Below are 21,648 nucleotides of genomic sequence, written 5' to 3' on the forward strand. Positions count from 1 at the left end.
TAGAGTCTGAACCAAAGACGGCTCCGCATTTGGAGCCGACGATTTGGAAGATTTTGGGGATTTCACAGGCTGAGTCTTGGCCAGTGAATCCTGGGGCTTTAAAAGACCCCTAAGAATAAGCTTATTCTTATGCTCCTGCAGAACTCTTGGACTAAATGCATGGCAGATAGAACAAGAGTCCTGCAGGTGCACAGCGCCTAATCAATAGACGCAAGAAGTGTGCCCATCTGTTAGAGACATTTTCTGACAGCATGAGTCACACTTCTTGAACCTAGACACCTTGGATTCTTTAGACATCCTGAAACCAAAAAGACAACAATAGCTAATAATCAATATACACTCTACAGAAAAAACACAGACAGCACAGTATAATACAGACTAACGTTTATTTATTTATTTTTTTTAGGAAGCCTCTAACTCAAACGGCTGGCCTAACAAGAAGGTATAAGGAAAACCTCTAACCTAAACGGCTAACCTGACAAGAAAAGGATAAGGTGGGGGAGGGGGAGAAATCTCTAATTAAAACGAGTTCTAAGGGGGAGGGAAGAAACTACAAAAATACACTTTACTACTACAACAAGTATAAAACTAAAAGTTAACAATACCCATTAAGAAAAAAGACTTTTTCAGAAAAAAAAAGTTCTATAAGAAAGTCAATACAAGCCTGAGCCAGAAAAACGACACCTCGCAGCTGAAGCGGCAAATGAGATCTGGGTAGCTAGCGCTAGGCATCATGGGATAAGGGGTAGCCTCGAGCCAGTAAACAGCTCTCAAGCTATAGAGGATGGCCGAGTCGGAGCCGAGGATCGTCTCCGATCCCAACCAGCAAGAACGAAGGCGAGATAGACAACTTAACATCAAAGGATCCAGGACTGTTTGTAAGCTTCGAGCCCCCCAAGCCTTTCTGTGTTGGAGGGAAGCCTTCTAGCATATCAGTGGGAGTGGTAAGCACTAGGTACCCTATCTACCACAAGAGTGGTTTCTGGCCCAGAAATTGTAGTTTATTGGTCATTTGGCAGTTTTCTCATCTCTTTCAACTTTCTGGTTTAAAAGCCTATGTTTGTGCATGTTTCCCAACTTTCCTATAACTAGTCCAGTCCAGATACAGATTTGCTGCCTGATGTATAAAGCTATGTTAAACCCAGAGATGTTAGACATGCTACACACCTAAAGAAATCCCAATTCCTCCGCGCTACACACACACTCTAGGGACCTAAACCTTGTCACCACAATAAACAGGGCATGCTGGAGGAATAGATTCCTGTCACAGAGACTTCCTATACTCTGGAACAAGCTACCCATCTATGTCAAGCAAAGTTCCTCATTAGCACTCCAAGAAAAATCTTGATAAGTGGATGGGAAATAGGAAATACACCCCGGGGATCACTTCTGTGGCTCTGCTCGAGAGGGTCACAGGAAATTAACTTTCCTGGGTGGTGTAAGGCAGCGAACCTTGTTGGCTAGGCTTACTTAGACCCTTAGCTGATAGCCTAGTACCTACCTATGAACCTAATAATGGAGAACTGCAAAAAGGGGAAGAATCTAACTATGGCATGGAGAGACTACAAAAAAGCATCTGACAGTAGCCCACATTCATGGTTAAAAGAATGCTTGGTGTGTGTTAGTATAGTTTGTGATGTAAAATGCTTGCAACTATATCGGTGTGATTTATTTGTTGTAATTTCTATAAATGCATGACTGCTTATGTCATAAGTGATGGTTTAATAAAGATGTTTCTTGTTTAAAAGGGCCAAGAATTAAATAATTTATGCATTGTTGCTTAGGTTATATGATCTATAGCAATATATGTGAACTATAACGTTTGTTAATGTTAATTTGTTAACACAATTTGATTACTTTTGCATAAATTTGCCTATGTCACAAGTGCTAATTCAATAAAAGTGTTTAAAAATGTAAAAGATACACCTTACACTGACCACGAAACAGTGGCAAATCATTTTGCAGTTAAGCCATGATAAAAGACAGATTATTATTCCAGGGATAAAAATTCAAAGGGGGATATTCCAGGGTGACTGTCACCGCTGCTCTTTTGTCTTGCCCTTAACCCTTTAAGTTGTCTACTTAACAGATTAGGTCATGGCTAAAATTTGGCTGCCAGAAAACAACGAAGTGTAAAGACTTCTCATCCTCTCTTTGTCGATGACTTAAAACTGTATACTTCATCAGATGAGGAACTGAAAGCACAACTGCAAGCTGGTTATATCTTTTTCAGATAATATAAGAATGCCATTTGGTCTTGACTAAAGTGCAAAAGCAACATTTACAACAGAAAAGCTGCAGCACCAAGAAACATCAGTTTGGGACTGGAATGTGACATAAAAGAACTTGAGAAAAAGTGTGCAAACACTTGGGACATGATGAAGGATCAAGAGTAAAACATGAACAAATGCAAATAAAACTTAGTAAGGAATATTTTAGAAGACTTTAATTAATACTGAAAACAGCACTGACATCTAGGAACAAAGTCCAAGCTACAAATCAATTTGCTCTTCATGTCCTAACTTACAGTTTTGGAGTGACGAACTGTCCCTAAAAAGTGTTTGATAGGTTAGACAGGAAAACAAGGATGATGATTCATGCTCATCAAATGATTTATAAAAATCAGTCCATATATTCCCCATTCTGAAGGAGTTATGGGCCCCCTCTGAATTATACCCGTTCTAAGGGAGGTTATGGGCTTCTTCAAAATTGTTTACATGTATAGATCTGCAAATCATGGAACTGACTGCATACATATCTGCTGACCTCAAAAGACCCAAATGTTTTGAAACATGAGGAGAATAAGTCTAAGATGACTTCCCTGCATAGTTTAGCAGAAGCATATCACCATCAAGCTGGAATGGAAATCAAACCAGAATTAGATAAAAATTAGGCAGCAACTGAATGTGCCAAAAAACAAAAGAAAGAATATAAGGTGGAGGATCAGATGGGAATGTGGAAAATGCATCAATATAGTTGCAAGTATAAAAAACTTTTGGAACAACGTCATATTGATCAGAATCAAATGCAGGAATGGTTAAGGAGTGGTGAATTTAAACGAAAAGATGAAAGGTTAATATTAGTGGCCCAAGATAGTGGACTATGTACACGTTGGTTTGCAAAGTCTACTGAACATGTGGGAGAAACAGACAAATGTGGATTTTGTAAAACAGAAATGGAAACAGTTGCACATCTTGTTACTGGCTGTGACATACTAATGGCTGAAGGAATGTATACTGAAAGGCATAATAATGTGGCAAGACTGATGCACTGGAGATTGTACAAACATTATAATATTGAGGTAGCTGAAAACACTGGAAACATGAGCCACAAAGCATCATAGAAAATTATACAGTTTATATCACATGGGATCATTCATACTAACAGTTCAAAAAAAAGATACGACAAAACCAGATATAGTAGTCCATGAAAAGAAGACAAAAGTAGCATTGATCATTGAAATTGCTACACCCAGTGACTACAGTGTATTGTGTACAGATGGGCACAAAGTCATAAAACACCAGAATTTTCAGGCAGAAACAAGGTAAGCGTGGAAGAAGGATACCCAGACAGTTCCAGTAGCAGTAGTAGTAACAGGTCTTATAAAAAAGAATTTAATTATACTTAGATACGTTACAGATACATGTAACTCCATACACATTGCAGGAGGAGTTATTACTGGGCACATGGCGGTTGCTGCAAAGAGCACTTCTGGCTAACATCAAAGATTGAAACAATACTAATTTCATGAACTTTAATCATACTTTGACTTAGGAATGTGGTTCCTTCCTATCATGGTATTGGAAACCCAAAAGACTTGGAGAAATTAAAAAAAAGTTTCTATGCAAAGACCATGGATTTATAGCACTGCAGACATATTACTACATATTTTTAGATTACCTGTTGAGTATGTCAAAGTTTTTTAGGTTCCTCAACACATTCATCCAGCTATTTTCTGTCTCAGATCTCGTGGCTCTACCTCAGATAACTGAGGGTAGGAAAGGATTATGACTGAAAACTTTGATACCCATTCAATAACTATATATGACCTGCACCTATAAAGGCAAAAATGAGGACAAAAGATGACAAAATAAAGAAGAGGCATTGGCATTTTCATATATATTAAACAGAGAAGAATTTATGGGAGTGGGTAACGTAAAATTTTAGAGCTATTAGGAAAAATAGAAATTACCTCAGAAGGGGTAAGAAAGTGCATGGAATAAGATAAAAATAGATTCAAAAGATACAGTAAAAAAGTACAGCTGTGTACACTTACCATAAATGTAGATGTTCGAGTGTATTCACTGTTGCAGTCATTACATTTGCATTATTTGCCTGCAGATAGCCCTCAGCTGGCCTGAATACCAGAGTCTTGGATTCCTGTGTCGGATGCTGTCCCTCCTTCCATGATGTCAGGTCATCAGGGGTATAAAACATGCAGCCGATGCTATTACATTAGTTTTTTTTGCCCCAGATATCAGGTGCCCCCATAATGAGAAGCAATTATATGTTATGTTACACCTCCAACAAAAGACAAATACACCAGAAAGCTCAAATACACCAAACAAGAAGGAAAGGTAGAGCCAAGAGAAGTCAGAGGGCTGGTGGGAGTGTAACCAGGACTGCAACAGTGAATACACTCGAACATCTCCATTTATGGTAAGTGTACACAACTGTACTATGTTCTTCGTGTTTCACTGTTGCAGTCATTACATTTGGGTATATTCCCAAAGCTAAGAAGGGAGGAGGAAGTTAAAGAGCATTAGGACCAGCTATTAAGCCCTGCAATAATGCAGTAGCAAAACCAGCTCTGGATTTAGAAAAAATAGACATGTGGTAATGCTTGGTGAAGTTATGAACAGAGCTTCAGGTAGCAGCTTCTAGGATGTCCCTGGTAGAGATCCCTCTGAGAAATGCTGTAGAGGTAGATGCAGCCCTGGTGGAATGTGATCTTATCTCCTGTGGGGTAGGTTTTCCATGATGCTTATAGCAGAAATGAATGCAGTGGGCTATCCATTTAGAAATGGTTTACTTTGAAACAGCCTTTCCCTCTGCCCCTGCAGCAAAGCCAACTAGCAGCTGTTCAGATTTTCTGAGAGGCTTAGTCCTGTCCAAATAAAATCTAAGTTGTCTGTGCACTTCCAAAGAGTGCAGAATTAATTCTCCTATGTTTTGTGGATTAGGAAAAAAGGTAGGGAAATGAACGGACTGATTTAGGGCCACACTAGACACCACCTTGTGCATAAAGGAAGGATTGGTTCTGAGGGAAACCCTGTCTGCGTGGAAGATAATAAAGGGCTCCACTGCCATGAGGGCCTGTAATTCAGACATTCTTCTTGCTGAAGTGATGGCTAGAAGGAAGGCTGTTTTCCAAGAAAGGAATTTCACCTCTGCAGTTGCAGCTGGTTCAAATGGAGGGAGAGTGAGCTTTTCCAATACAAAGTTAAGGTCCCAGGCTGGAGTAGGGGCTCACCTGGGAGGGGGGGGGGTGTCTTCAATTTTTAGCCCCTCTGAGGAATTGCTTTAACACGGGGTGAGAGAAGAGGGGTGGTTCAGTATTATAATGTGCTGAAATTGCAGAGAAATTAATTTTAATTGACAAGAAGGATAGGCCCTTGTGGAGCATTTCTGTTAAGTACTGAAGAATATGAGGTAAATTGGGCACCGCAGTGCCCATACTCTGGATCTGGCTCCAGGAACAGTATCTTTTCCACTTTTCAGCATAGGATTTTTTAGTATGACCTCTAGCACCTGCTTACTGAGGGATGTTATTGGAAAGCTCAAGGAATTAGCCAGGCTGCAAGGTCAGGGTTTGAAGCTGAGGGTGCAGAATTTGGCCCGCCTGCTGGGAGAGCAGGTAAAGTGTCTGAGGTAGGTGCCATGGATCCAGCAGTATCATGCTGCGCAAGAGGGCGTACCAGTGCTGGCGAGGCCAGTCGGGTGCAATAAGAATGGTCCTTGTTCTGTCCTGTTTGATCTTTAGCAGAACATTCGAGAGGAGAGGCAGAGGGGGGAAAGGCATAAACTGAGAGGCTTTTCCAGGTAAAGGACAGGGCATCCACTTTTCAAGCTTGACTGTGGGGAGTCCTTGTGCAGAATTTGTCCAATTGGTAGTTCTGGGGGGAGGCAAACAGGTCTATCTCTGGAGTCCCCCATTTGTTCCTAAAGAGGTTGAATATTTTTGGTTCCGGTTTCCATTCGTGTGGGTCCATGAGATTTCTGCTTAGGTTGTCTGCCAGTCAATGTAGCTTGCCTGGCAGGAATTGAGCTTGTAGGTGCACTTGGTAGCTCAAGGCTGTGTTCCACAGAGCCATGGCTAATCTGCAGAGAGGGTACGAGTGGGTCCAGCCCTGCTTGTTTATGTACCACATAACTGTGGTGTTGTCTGTCTTTACCAACAATTGTCCTGGAAGGATATGGCCCTTGAAGACAGTCAGGGAATTCTGTGCAGCTTCCTTTTTGGTTGGTATGCAGGTGCATCTGACTTGGGCTCCATTTACCCTGATTGCACTGCCCTGCCAAGTGAGCCCCCCATGCATAGTCTGATGCATCTGAGTCAGGGTTTAGGCGGCAGGGGGTATATTGAAAGGGAGCCCCTTGTTGAGGTGGCAGGCCTCTGCCCACCAAAGGAACTCTGTCTTTATACAAGGAATGATAGGAATCATTGATTCCAGGTCCTGAGAATGTTGACACCATAGGCTTTTTAGATACCATTGTAGTTTCCTCATATGCAGTCTTGCATATGGAATTAGTAGAATGCAAGAGGCCATGAACCCCAGGGCTTGCAACATTTTCCTTGTAGACAGCTGGGTCTTTGTGGCCAGTAGTTTGAAGTAGTCTGTCATATAAACTTGTTTCTCTGGCATGAGGTAAACCATCTGGGAAGTTGTGTTCAAGCTTGCTCCCAGGAATACAATCTGTTGGCAGGGTACTAGATGAGATTTCTTTTCGTTTATGGTGTACCCCAGCAAGGTTAGAAGTTTCTTTACAAATACCAGATGTTTTAATAGCATGTCCTGGCTTTCTGCCTGAATTAGACAATCGTCCAGATATGGGTATATCTGAATATTTCTCTGCCTGCAAAGTGCAATGGCTGGAGCTAGACACTGGTGAATACCCTGGGTGCAGTAGATAAACCAAATGGAACTGCAGAGAACTGATAGTGCATGCAGCCTGCTCTGAAGCATAGGTATTTCCTGCAAGATTCCCTTATTGGAATGTGCAGGTAAGCTTCCTTTAAGTCTAAGGTTGCCAACCAGGAATCTTTGCCTAGCATAGGAAGCAGCTGTTGAAGTATTAGCATTTTGAATTTTGGGATTACCAAAAAGGTGTTTAGAATAGGGAGGTCCAGGATAGGATGCCAGGAGCTGTCTTTTTCTGGGTACCAGGAAAAGTTTTGAGGAAAATCTTGTGCCTTTCTTCTGCTGGGACAGGTTGAATAGCCTTGATACTTAGAAGAGAGAGAACCTGCTGTTGAGCCTCTGTCCACTGATTTGGGGGTAGGTCTGGCCAACCGTTTGGGGTTGGTAAGGTGTGGAATCTGTACCCTTGGAAAATGATATTTAAAACCCATTTGTCCTGGGTAATGAGTTGCCAGTTTTATGCATGCAGGGCGAGCTTTCCTCCTAAGGGAGCAGGCAGATGAGCAAAGCTTGGAAGGGTTAAGGTTAAGTCATTGTGACATTTTTCCATAGGGGGGTGTCTCACTACTTCCAGCTTTGGAAGTGGGAGCCCCCCACTGCTTACGCCTGTGTGTAGCCTGAGACTGTAACCTAGGTGGACTGCTGTTCCTGGGCTTGGACTGAGAAGGCCTGGAAGACTGGAAAGGATCAATTCTTAGAAAGCCAATGCCTATTAAATCTGGGTGGCTGTACTTGCAGAAAATCTTTAACAGTTTGCATAAATTTAGCTTTTTCCTCCATCTTTTTAAGGACTTATTCTGCCTTGTTGCCAAATAGGCGGTCTAAGTTTAAGGGAGCATCCAGTAATTTAGCTTTAACACGATCTGGCAAGTTTTGCTCCTTAAGCCAAGCATGCCTTCTAAGTACAGACCCAGTGACAGCAGCCCTGCAAGATGCTTCTAAAGAGTCAAAATCACATTGCAAAGTATGTTTACCAACTTGTTCAGCAGAATGCATTAAATCCTGTAATTCTTTATGTTCAGCACAGTCAGGAATCAACATCATTTTCTGTTTAAGTAGTCCCATAATATGCTGCTGATACTTTAACATATGAAATTGGGAATTTAAGGCCATAATGCCAAAGTAGCAGAAGTGTATACCTTCTTACCCCATCTGTCCAAGGCCCTGGGATCTCTATCAGAGAGGGTACGGTTTTTGGCAGCAGTTGCCTTAATGCCCTTTGTTCTTTGGGAAATGGTCTCTGGATCCACAGCAGGATTCCTGAAGAGGAACTTGTGAGAGTCAGGTACTCTGTAATACCCGTCAGGTTTTCTGGGATCTGGAGGTAAAGTGTCTGGGGCCAGGCTAGATTCCAAGAAGGCATCATCTACAATGTCCAGAACAGGAGGGATAGCTCAAGGCTTGTGCTGAGGGAGGAGTAAGAACTCCCTAAGCCTCTTTTTGGAGTCAAGAGTAATCCTGGCTTTCCCAGCAGTAATGCCCCCTAAGAGTGTGCAAGGTTTCACCAAAAGAAAAATCTTCTGGAGGGGAAGCAGAGGGAATGGAATGCTCTGCATCAGAATCCTCATAGGTAGATAAGGGCAAATCCTGGTAATCAGAAAAAAACAGAAATTTCAGAATCCTGATCAGAAGACTCGGAAGGAAAATCAGTTCTAGGTCTCTTAGAGGGGGAAGGCTGGCTTCCCCTAATTAAAGTAATAAGGTCTTCAGCCATTCTGAGCATTTGTTTTTTAAGCATATGGGCCTGAACATGCGGTTTGGACGTTGGTTTTCTAGGAGTGGGTCGAGTTTTAGGCCTTGATGAAGAAGATGGCATTGGTTTAAAATGCAAATTTGTAGGTCTGAATACACCCTCAGAAGCCGGTGCCTGCACAGCGGCTCCGGACCCATCCAAGGTAGAGACATCCGCAGGTTCCATAGTCGAAGAAGCATCTCACGGGCATACTGGACTCTGAATGGGTCTCAGTAGAGGCCTGCAAATCTGAAGCAGCGAGTATCAGGGGCTGCGAAAGCACCTCACTGAGTACCGGCGAACTGGCGACTTAACGGAAGCATCATCGGCAGTTTTGGACCTATGCAGTCTGTCTCTGTCTTTATCCTTACGCTTTTTCGGAATATCAGTAATCGGATGGCTTATTGAAGCCATTTCTGGATAATTAAACCGAGTACCAAAATAATCTGCTGCGAAAATAGACCGACGACGAATAGTTCGGGGGTTGAATAAGGCACAAAACCAACAGCGAGGGACGTCGTGGTCTGGGCCTAAGCAAGGAATGCAGTACAAATGAAAATCTTTATGAGGTATTTGCTTTCCACAGGTAAGACAAATGTTAACTTTTACTGACATCGGTTAAGAGCAAGAAAAAGGATCCCCAATGGGGTTCTTAGCTTTTTTCGAAGACTTCGGTTTTGAAACTCGAAAACGAAAATTTCAGGAGTCGAACGACCGGCACTTGCGAACTGCTTCTGCTTCGGGCACCGCATGGCAAGAAAGACTGATGTAATGGCGTCGGCTGCATGTTTTATACCCCCTGATGACCTGACGTCATCGAAGGAGGGACAGCATCTGACGCAGGAATCCAAGACTCTAGTATTCAAGCCAGCTGAGGGCTACCTGCAGGCAGATAACCCAAATCTAATGACTGCAACAGTGAAACACAAAGAACATCGGGTCTATATTAGATAATCGAATTTTCAAAAGTTCAAGTGTCATATGGTCGACAGCATATGATCGAACTTTTATAAGTTCGAAAATCTAATAAAAAAATAAACTACACAAATAACCTACCTGAACATTGTAAGTAGAGGGGCAAGCCCCCCTGCACCCCCCACATGGGGGGGCTGTGCCTACCACACCCCCTGCTCTTTAAATATACCAACTCAGAGATTGCACTACAGTGCAGAAAAGGGAAATCTTCCCATTCTGCACTGTACGGAGATCTCTGTTAAAATGTTCAAATGTTCAAAAATTCGATCATATGGAACTTTTGAAAGTTTAATCATTCAATATAGACCCAGTAAAAAACAAGGGAAAGACACAGTTATTATGAATTGCTCTGAATAACTGGCAAAAGTTAAAGCACTGCAGGAGAATGGAATGTTTATGGTTCAAGAATATGAACAGCTGCAGAGTGCTAATGAGACAATATATGTGCATTAAGTATACTACTCATTAGCTTAGTAAGGTCACTGTAAAGCAGCTACTTTTTGATAACCCAGACAAAACAAAAAAAAAAACAATAGTATAATGATCCAGACAAAAGGAAATCAGAAAGAGCAGTAGCAAAACTCAGGGACCCTACGACAAGAAGAATAAGTGGAGATTCCCAGGAGATAACAGAAACATTTAGGAAATTCTATGGAAATGTATATCAAGCAGAGGAGTGGGGAAATCAGGATAATGCATGCCTGGAAGTATTTATGGATGATTTAGATATGATAAAAGCTGAAGAAAGAAGAGGCTCAGCAATTAACATTCAGGACAGACATGAAGGAAATAAAAATGCAATCTATAATCAATTTACAGGACAAGATGGTATAGCTATAGAAATTTGGAAGTTAGGAGGGAACAGACTGATAAAAAATCTGAAGGCATTGTTCATCACTGTCCTGAGGGGATTACATGCATTTCAGAAGAAAGCAGTGGTGGTTGTGCTACCATAAGAGGGCAAGGACCCAGCTGACCCTGCATCACACAGCCTAATCCTGATTCTAAATCAAAATTATAAAGTGCTTCTGTCTACATCAGCACAAAGAATGGTAAACATGTTACCAAAACTGATTGATAGACAGACAGTCATGGATCTTTGTGGCTTTGAGGAAGGAAGACAAACATCTGATAATATCAACAGAACAGGGATGATCCACAGAGAATCGCAGCATAAAAAAATCATTATAGTTGGTGAGCCTGGATGCTAAGGAAACATCTGACAGGGTCTGTTGGGAATTTTCTAGTATGGCTACAGCAGCATCTGCATCCCCTAAACACAACCTAATATCCTTTATTAAAGGGTCTGGATTCTATACTACTGAAGCAATGTTCTGCTGTCCTTCAAATAAGACGTTTACTACAGTCCTGAGCTAGCTGTCTGCTAGTAGCTCAAGTGCATGTTAAAGATCCCACAGCACTTTAACAGAAGTATTACCCACTGTTAAGGTCAAATTTTCCTACAGCACTATAATTACCATCTGAAAATACTAAGTCAATGGTATTGCCAGGTAGGCATGACCAGGAGGTCTTTAAACTTTTCTTTTTTTTTTTTTTTTTTTAATCAAGTAGTGATGCAGAACCAATAAAGCCTTGGAATATTTGTATTCACACATAAGAAAAAGCGGATAGTCTTGCTAATGATTTGGCTTACAAATAATCGTATTCTATTGTTTCTTTATTTTTTTCTTTTAAGAAGAATCTTCCTTTGATTTAGACAATGCTGAGCAGATTCAGTATAAATTCATCTCTGAAGTCTGCACTGATGACTAAGTATACAATATAGTTTACCAACACCTACAGGGCCTATTACCATTCTAGGGGATTGTGTAAGTCCAATTATTACTGATACTTTGGTTAACAAGGCTCTATCTAAAGCTAAAAACACTGCCTCCATGGGACCATATGGTGTCCCAGGCTGTGTCATACGCGAGCTCCAAAAGGAATTAACCCCGCATCTTAATACCATGTTCAGTCTCAGCCTCTCCACAGGATATGTGCCCATAGAATGGCGCACGGCAATGGTGGTCCCGCTACACAAGGGTGGGGCCACAACTGACCCTGGGAACTACCGACCAATAAGCCTGACCAGTCTGATCTGTAAGGCTATGGAGCGAATCATTATGGAACTCATAAATGGAGAGATTGGGAACCTCCAGTTGCTGGACCCCACACAGTTCGGCTTCGTCAAAGGCAGATCATGCCTCCTGAACCTGGTGGATTTCTTTGAGACAGTTACTCAGGCTATAGATAAGGGAAAGGAGGTACACACGGCTTACCTTGACCTTGCTAAAGCATTTGACACCATTCCCCATTCAGGTATTATTGATAAGCTCACCAGCCTGGGCATAAATCCTTACGTCACAAGATGGATCGCAAACTGGCTCTCAGACAGATCCCATAAAGTAGGAGTAGTGGGATCTATGTCCGAATCCAGACCAGTAACGAGTGGTGTGCCTCAGGGCTCTGTCCTGGGGCCCCTCCTGTTTGGCATATACTTCTCAGAAGTACAGGCAAGCACGGAAGGGCTGTGGCTGACTAAGTTTGCGGACGAGTGCAAACTGGGTGCTATAACAGAGTCTCCGGCCGACATGAAGATCCTCCAGAAGGGCCTAAATGAGACTGATGCATGGTGTCAAAGCCATAGTCTCAAGCTAAATGCAAAAAAAATGCGTAGTAATCCCCTTTGGAAAAAACAGAGTAACCGCAAACTACAACATAGGAGGTAATCCCCTGAAATCTGAAGAAGAAATAAGGGATCTAGGGACCCAAGTAGATAGTCAGTTTTCCTTTGATAACCATGTTGCCAAAGTGGTTAGAAAATCCTTCTATGTGACCCATCTGATCACGAAAGGGTTCGCCATCAAGATCTAAGGATGTAATGGTGCCCCTCTACTCTTCTCTCATCAGACCCATTATTGAGTACAATGCACCAATTGGAATGTATCTGGCTAGACATCTCCAGCAGCTGGAGAGACCACAAAGGTACCTAACCAAGAGGATTACTGGCCTCAAACAGTTGCCCTATGCAGCACGATTGAAAAAGCTAAGACTGTTCTCTGTTGCATACCGCTTTCTCAGAGGCGATCTCTGTATAACATACAGAGCCATGTCCAACCCAGAATTGTTGAACATGCTCCATCTTAGCAAAACCAAATCTACTCGAGCTACACGCTTCTAGGGATATAAGCCTCAACACAACAATGAATAGAACATGCTGGAGGGATAGGTTCCCTTCGCAGAGATTTCCCTTACTATGGAACAGGGTCCCAATCTACGTAAGACAGAGCCCCTCACTATCACTCTTCAAGAGGAACTTTGATGAGTGGATGGGTAACAAAGTTCACACCGGGGATCACACCAACAGCACTACTAGATAGGGGCCAAGGGTACTAGCTGATAGTACAAGGGTCTAGGGAACTACTAAAGGGGCTGTGAATACCACACAACATGGCTGGGCTAATATATGCCTTCGGGCAGATAGCCCAGTACCAACCTATGAACAAATCCTTCATAATAGAGATTTATGTCTCAAGTGCAATAAAGAAGGAAGGAAGGAAGGAAGGAAGAGGGTCAGGTCCACTGTGCTGGATGATGGAGTGGCCCAGATGGCTGAGAGACTTACCCTTGGATGGGGAAGGAAGTGACTGAGAAAGTTTGCCAAAAGGATTATCTTGTTATTTTAAGATCTAAAGAAATTTTCAAGTATGTCCTTAATGGGAGTACCTGAAGGTCTTCAAGTTGATCAATATCCCTCCTGGGACCTGAAAGCTAACATTTGCATAGTAAGAAGATTCTCAACACTGGAACCATTCATGTCTACAATGATCACTGCAAGGCACAGCATACTATATGAAGAACTACACTTTACAGGAGCTCTACACATACAATGAGATACACTAACAAGCAACTATACAGTGACAAACGCGTGCTTACAAAGGGGGCAAGATATGGGCATTTGTAAAAAGAAGTTATTTACTCACCATAATGTTCCATCTGTGTTGTCCATATTCATTCTTCATCTACTAATGGGTTCGGATCTGATACTCAGATCCAACTCGGTCATTAACACTAGCTTGTGGCCTCCAAAAAATTCCCAAGCTCCTTCCCTACCATAATGCTCCAACCCTTAACATCCCTCAGATCCTGTGTTTGCTTGACAGGAAGACTATTATAATATGCCATATCTGGAGCTCAACACAAACAACAATTGTGTCCTTGAAGCCTCTCGTGCCTCTAGAAGTCAGTCACAAAAAAGGATGGGGGTTGGTAGGTGAGCAGCTGAGGAAGAATGAAAATGGACAACACAGATGGAATGTTATGGTGAGTACATAACTTCTTTATCTGATGATGATAATTTTCATTCATTCCTCAACTAATGGGTCAGAGTGCCCAACTACCTAAAATCCTGGGAGGACTCTTAAGAAGGATATTCCTGAGTACAGTTGAGGCAAAGGCTGGTCTTCCCTTCGAGATCAGAAAAAATTCGCAATGAGTGATAAAAGTATGATGATTTGACCAAGTTGCAGCCACACATATAACATCCACAGAAGCTGTAGTCTAGAACACAGAAGTAGTTACCATAGACCTGGTTGAATGAGCCTTTAAAGGTTTTGTTAAGGGAAGATTCAACTTGTTATGGACAAATGAAATGCAATCTGTTAACCATCTAGCTAGTTACCTTTGTAACTGCTTCACCCAATTTAGTGTATGCAAAGGAGATAAACAGCTGATCTGTCTTTCTAATTTCTTTTGTTCTATTTAGGTAGAACCGTAATTGTCTATAGACATCCAGTAAGTACAGCATATATTCCCTTTTATTTGCAAATTTTGGAAAGAATACTGGCAAATTAATGGCGTGGTTGATGTTGGATTCTGACACTGCCTACGGAAGAAAGGAAGCATTGGTATGTAATGTGACCCTATACTTATGAAAATTCAAATATGGAGACTTAGAAGATAATGCTTGAAGTTCTGAAATTCTTCTAGCAGTTGTAATTGCAACAAGAAGGGCAGTTTTCCAGGTCAGGAATTTAAGATCACATTTAATTGCCGGTTCAAAGGGAGAATGAACTAAGGCTTGCAGTACCAAATTTAAATCCCATGATGGAGTGGAGTCTTTATAAGGGGTGCTAGCAGGAGAATGCCTCTCAGGAAGGCTTTGCACAGCTTAGAGGAAGCCAGTGAAGAATTTTGAAATCCAACATGAAAGTTAGAGAGCACTACGAGCTGGACTTTTATAGTTGATGAACTAACACCTCCATTAAAAAGATTCACCAAATATTCCAGAACTGATTGAACTGGAGCTGAGAAAGCATCAATTTGATTTTGCTCTGCTCAACAAAAGAACGTTTTCCATTTACTCCTATACAATTTACTAGCAGAAGACTTATAGGAAGATAAAAGTATGGAATGGACAAGGGAAGACAGCATTGGCTGCCTGGCTATTAAAGGAATTGGAGAAACCAGACTGTTACTTTGAGGTATCCGGGTGAACCATGCCTGTCCGGCAGAACAGAAGGTCTAGAGTTGGATCCAGAATCCAAGGTGGATACTGTAGGTGAGGCCAAAGAAAGGGAAACCAAATCTGTCAAGGCCGAGGCCATTAAGGTGCAATGAGAATGACTCTACTCTTCAACCAGGCTGCTTTCTGTAGGAATTTTGGAATTAGGGGAGTCTGAGGGTAAGCATACAGAAGGTTGGGGGCTCAATTGTGGACTAGAGCATCCCTCGGTGATTCCCCCGGTGGAGGAATTAGGGCAGAAAAGCTGCTGCACTTGTTGTTTAGGGGAGAGACAAAAAGATTGCAGTAAGGCTGGCCCCACTGACTGAAAATCATATCTCTCACTTTGCTGTTGAGACACCAATCATAAGGCAGTAAAATGGACCTGCTCAGTTTGTCTGCTATCATGCTGGACTTCCCTGGAATATGCATTGCTATTAGAAACCAGTTGGAAGATATCACCCATTGCCACAATTTTACTCCGAGGGCTTCTCGACACAGGGGATAAAATCTGGTTTCCCTTATTTGCTGATGTATCACACTGGTGAAATGTTGTCTGTCTGGACTGCAACTGTTCCAAGAGGGAGACGGTCTTGGAATGCCTGCAACACCAAAAGCACTGCTTTCATATCCAGAACACTGGACATGCAAAGTTGACCTCTTCGGGGGACCAAGTGCCTTGGACTGTTTTCCCCAGGCAATACCCCATTCCCACCTAATCTGGGAAATGTCTGTGGTCACTATGGCCTTGGACTGAGGGAGGATGAAAGGACAGTTTTGTAGTACTTGTTACGACTGCATCCATCAGCAAATGTATCTTTTGCATACTTGAGTTATTCTTGTCTTTGCTGACATGGGTTGAGAAAGCACTGACCATTATATTGCTAGCACCAACTGTAGAATTCTCATGTGGAATTTTGCTAAAGGAACTAAACTTATTGCCACCGACATTGACCCCAGGGCTTGCAGAGTCAATCCGGCTGAAATTCTAGTACTGCAAATTATTTCCCTGATCTGCATCCTTATCATTTGTACTCTTGAAAGAGGAAGAGACAGCACCATAGATACTGTGTTGAACACAGCCCCTATGAATTCTAATGTTTGGATTGGTTGTAAGTGAGATTTGTCGCAATTTATGGTTATTCCAAGATGTAAACAAGTCTGTAACACCTGACTGTGTGTTTCGATCAGTCAATGACTGGTCGGGGCAGTAATGAGACAGTCATCTAGATATTGAAACAGTCAGAATCCCTCTAGTCTCAAGTGAGCTGCTAATACTGGAATACATTTGGTAAACGCACTTTGAGCTGTGGTGAGGCCAAAGGGCAGTGCTCTGAACTGATAGTGACTGGCTCCCAGGTGGAAGTACCTTCTGGATTGTCTGTTCATTTTTATCTGATAGTATGCATCTTGAAGGTCTATCAAGCACATCCAGTCGTCCTTGCCCAGAAAGGGAAGAATGGTGACTTTTGTATCTCTAGTGCTGCCACTTTCCCCCGATTGGGTGGAACACTGGGAAATTTTCTTAATGAATGATGCTGTTCAGAAATGTAATAGCATATTCCTTGATATTCTCAACTCCCTAGCCCCTATAAGACGCATTAGAATCAAGGCTAACTTTGCCCCCTGGCTTTCTAAGGAAACAAAATCACTCATGCAAAACTGTGACAAAACCTGGACAAAGACTAAACAAGTCTCCCTTCTTCTTAAATAAAAAACACTTCAGAATCTTGTCAAAAGACGCATCTGTAAAGACAAAAAATCTTAGTATAACTCTCCCCAGAATAACTGTAAAACGCATCTGCATTAATTCTGGTCCACCTTAAAGAAAATCCTCAATCCAGGGTCCCCCTCAAACCCCTCTCCTTACCCAAACAATAGCCCACTAGAAACTGTTATCTCTCAATAGACATTTCATCGAAACTGTCCAGAAACTTACTCCCACAAATCACTACACAAACACCACCTATGTCCCTCCCAAGCCTCTAAACAGTAATCTCTTCTCCTTAAAACCAGTCCCAACCTAATATATAAAATCACTCCTTCTAAAACTAAAACCTTGCTCTCCCTCCTCTGACAACCTACCACCCACTTTCCTCAAATTAGCTGCTGAATCCATTGCTGATCCAGTATCTATCTTGATTAATAGATCTATCCATAAGTCTACAGTACCAGATATTTGGAAATCCTTCTTCACCACCCCATTGCATAAAGGGGGAAACTCTAAAGAATCATCAAACTTTTGCCCAGTTGCCATCCTCTCTCCTCTCTCTCCAGACTTATGGAAAAATGTGTACACTCTCAACTCATTCACTATCTCCTCCAACAGAACCTCCTCACACTCTCCCAACATGGCTTCTGCCCTAACCACAGCATCTCTACAGCTCTCCTGTCATTTACACACACAATAGCCGAAGCTCGAGACAAAAACCTCCTAGTATCCAGCCTCTTTCTTGATCTCTCAAAAGCTTTCAACACTGTTTCTCACTCTCTACTCCTGACTAAACTTTCTAACCTCTGTCTAGCTCCCTCCACCCTTACCTTCTTCTCTAGTTATTTGTCTGATAGACAGCAATCTGTTCGTTGGCTCTTCTCTTGCTCACCCTACCTCCCTGTAACTACTGGGGTGCCTCAAGGCTCCATTCTGGGTCCCCTCCTCTTTAACATCTTTACATATGAACTATATACCTCCTGCAAACAATCAGTACTAGTCCAATATGCTGATGATTCAACACTCATCTGTTCTTCCAATAACATCTCTGACCTCCACACACTCACCCAGGACACCTTTCTATCAGTGGAAAAATGGCAAGCTGAAAATTTACTTATCCTAAACCCTAAGAAAACCAAACTTCTGTTATTTTTCCCATGGACACACACACACCTAAAATCGAACTTTCTTATCTCATCCTCCAATAACACTAAAATACAACCCGACTCCCACACAAAACTTCTAGGAGCCATCACTGACGACAAACGTAAATGTAACCTACACATTCAACAAAGTATAAAGAAAACTCACCAAAAGCTAGGTATGCTCTATAGACACCATAGATTCCTGACCTACGATGCCAGATTGTCCCTATCACAGGATCTTCTTCTCCCCTCCCTTCTCTATGCCACCCCTATTCTAACTAATATTCAAACAACTACCCTGGCCAAACTCCAACAAACATACCGCAAAATAGCAAGGTTCATAACAAACTCCACACACAACTCTCACCACTGCCTCTCTCAAAACTCCTTACAATGGCTAGAACTCCCACAACAACTTCTTCTATCTCAGTTTCAAATAATCCACTTCATGCTGTATAAACCATTAACCTGCCCAGCTCTGTCCTCCTTAGTTTCCACCTATATACCAACTCGCACACTTCGTACCTCTAACCAGCAACTCCTCAACATCTACCAACCAAAAAAATCTGTTGGTAGATTACTTTACAAATCCTCCCTATCCCAGGCATGGAATAACCTTCCATCCCATTTACGCTCCATAACACACCCTTTACAATTTAAGAAAAAACTCAAACTACACTTTATGACGACAAAAGGTTGTACTTGCCATGACCCTACCTAACCCCACTATACTCTGTTGTACACACTCCAGTACAATATATTTATATTTTGCTTTTGAAATGGCTGAATTTAATGAGAAATTGTAATGTTTTTCTCAACTGAATGACTTGTTTTTGAAATTGATCACTGTACTTTTTGCATGTTAAACTATCATGTATACTTTATTGTATGTAACTGGAGCTTTTCTCCTCAGGTCTCCACTGAAAATGGGCTCCTGGCCCAGATGGACCAACCCGGTTAATAAATGTCAATAAATACATAAATAATAAATAAATGGGCTGAACCATGACCATCTGGAACTTTGTGTGTAAAAATGACTTGTTCAATACACAGATCCAAAATTGGTTTCCGGTCCTCTGTTTTCTTTGGCACTAAAAAGAATCTTAAGCAAGTTCCAGACTCTATTTGGTCTGGTGGGACCTCTTGGATGACTCTTTCTTAGCAGCATTTGGATTTCTAGTGCTGCCGCTTTCCCCTGATTGGGTGGAACACTGGGAAATTTTCTTAACAATGGAGGAGGTATGGAAAAGGGAATTATATATCCTCTGGAAATAATTAGCTGCACCCAACTGTCTTTTATTATATCTAGTCAGGTTCTCTGGTGCAGCGATAAATAACCCCCCAGACTACCTACAGAGGCGGGCAATTGGGCCTCCTTTCAGGAGCACTGAAATGGTTTGTCAGAAAAGGCATCTCAATTATTTATTTGACATTTGTTGACCAGGTTAGTCTGACTGAGCCATAGCCCTTTTTCTGCGGAGGCCCAGGGAGAAAAGCTCCACAAGTATTACAAACATACAGAGAAGTACATACAATGATTCAGTGAGATACACAAAGCCATCATAATGAAAACGTACATTATTTACACATCTGAAATTGTATACAAACTTGTACCACTACATCAGGCAGTACAATCTCTGTAGATGTGTGTCAAGTAGAAGTGTGAGAAATGCCCTTACAGGAATAAGAATGGTTAGTATCTGTTTACTTAAGGAGAATTCAGAGAGGTGTAAGTTATGTCAAGTAGTAGGAGACAGTTGGAATACAGTCAGAGAGTAGACCTGAAAAGAAGTAAGGGGGATAGGTGAAAGAAAGGATGAGAGTTTAAGGTGGAAGTGTCATGGAGGGTAATTACAGCTACAGATCCAAGTACTGTTAAAGTTTTTGATAGCAGTCTTGAATTTTAGTGGGTGATTAAGATTCCTGATATCTAGAGGAAATGTGTTCCAGGATTGGGCAGAGGAGAAGCTGTATAGGTTTTGTAGATCTGGAATATGTTTTGGTTGGAGTTTCGGACAGACTTAGGAGGGATACAGAGAAATACGAGAGAGGCAACATCAGGACAGGAGGAGGGCTGGTACAATATAGTATGTATGATCAGAAGCTGAGAGAGGAGCAGTTGATGAGGAAATTCTAACCAGTTTAAGCTTTTAAGAGCAAGACAGGGATGAGAGTAGTAGGATAGATTTGCAGCAAATCTAGCAATTTTGTTGTACGTGTATTCAAATTTTTATAAGAAAGTGGTCTGAAGATTAGTGAGGATTTGCGAGTCATAGAATAGGCTTGGAAGGAGGTATGCATGGGATAGGGAGAATTTAGCTCTTGTGGAGAGAAATATTTTTGTTACTACACAGAAGTCCAAGTTTATGGTGGGTTTTCTTGATGGTGTCGTAGACATGGAGATCAAATTTGAGTTGATCATCTATGATAACCCCCAGAAGCTTGGCGTGAGACTCAACAGATATAGGTGTATTGTTAAGGAAAAGGCAGAGAAGGAAGATTTTATTTATTTTTATTTTTATTTATTTATTTATTTAACATTTGTTGACCGGGAATGTCCGACTAGGTTCCACAGAGCCTGTTTTCAGCAGAGGCCCGGGGAGAAATTCTCCAGATGCATGTCTTTGGAATGTGGGAGGAAACCGGAGTACCCGGAGGAAACCCACGCGAACACAGGGAGAACATGCAAACTCCACACAGAAGGCACCCCAGCCGAGAATCGAACCGGAGAACCTCTTGCTGTGAGGTGACGATGTTAACCACTGCACCACTGTGCCGCCCGGCACAGATTTTAAAGATTTAAATTTAAAATTTAAATTTAATTTCTAAAGATTTTTAGACGGTTCATAGTTTTGGGAGTGAAGAGAAGGAGTTTATTTTTTTTAGGATTTAGAATTAACTTATTATTGGTAAGCCAGTTTTCAATTGAGAAGAAGGATTTTTGTGCGAGAGTATTTAGGTTAGAGAGGGAGTCAGCAATGGTGATGACTGTGGCGTCATCTGTATATTGCAAAACAGATGACGGAAGACAGGATATTGGTTGGTAAAAATGTTAAAACAGTAATGGGAGAAGGATAGATCCTTGAGGTATACCCACCTTCATAGGTAGGGCAGGGAAAGTTTTAGAGAGCCATTTAACCGACTGATGTCAATTTGAGAGATAACTAGCAAACGAGGAGATAGTTGAAGAAGATAGCTTAAGTTCAAAGAGTTTGGCCAGCAACAGAGGGTGGGGCACAGGGTCGAATGCTTTTGAGAGGTCAAGAAATAGGCTAGAGATGAGTTTATTATTGTCTGTGGCTTGAGATACAGTGTTTAAGAAAGATACGAGGGCTGTGGTTGGAGATTACCAACAGGGGGAGAGCAGGGTTTTAGCTTACAAAGCAAGGATCCCTGGTTCTATGGGCCTTCTGTGCCCCAGGGGTGTCATCCATTATAGC

At 41.8% G+C, this 21,648-nt stretch overlaps 1 protein-coding gene across 2 annotated transcripts in view; it reads right to left on the reverse strand.

Moving 5' to 3' along the window:
- Positions 1-21,648, reverse strand: part of MTOR (mechanistic target of rapamycin kinase) — a 4,577,509-nt gene that overhangs the window by 1,564,206 nt on the left and 2,991,655 nt on the right. The gene's annotated exons all lie outside the window — the stretch shown is intronic.

Source organism: Protopterus annectens, chromosome 2.part1, assembly GCF_019279795.1.
Source record: "Protopterus annectens isolate FY-2018-M chromosome 2.part1, PAN1.0, whole genome shotgun sequence".
In the NCBI taxonomy this organism is placed as follows: Eukaryota; Metazoa; Chordata; order Ceratodontiformes; family Protopteridae; genus Protopterus; species Protopterus annectens.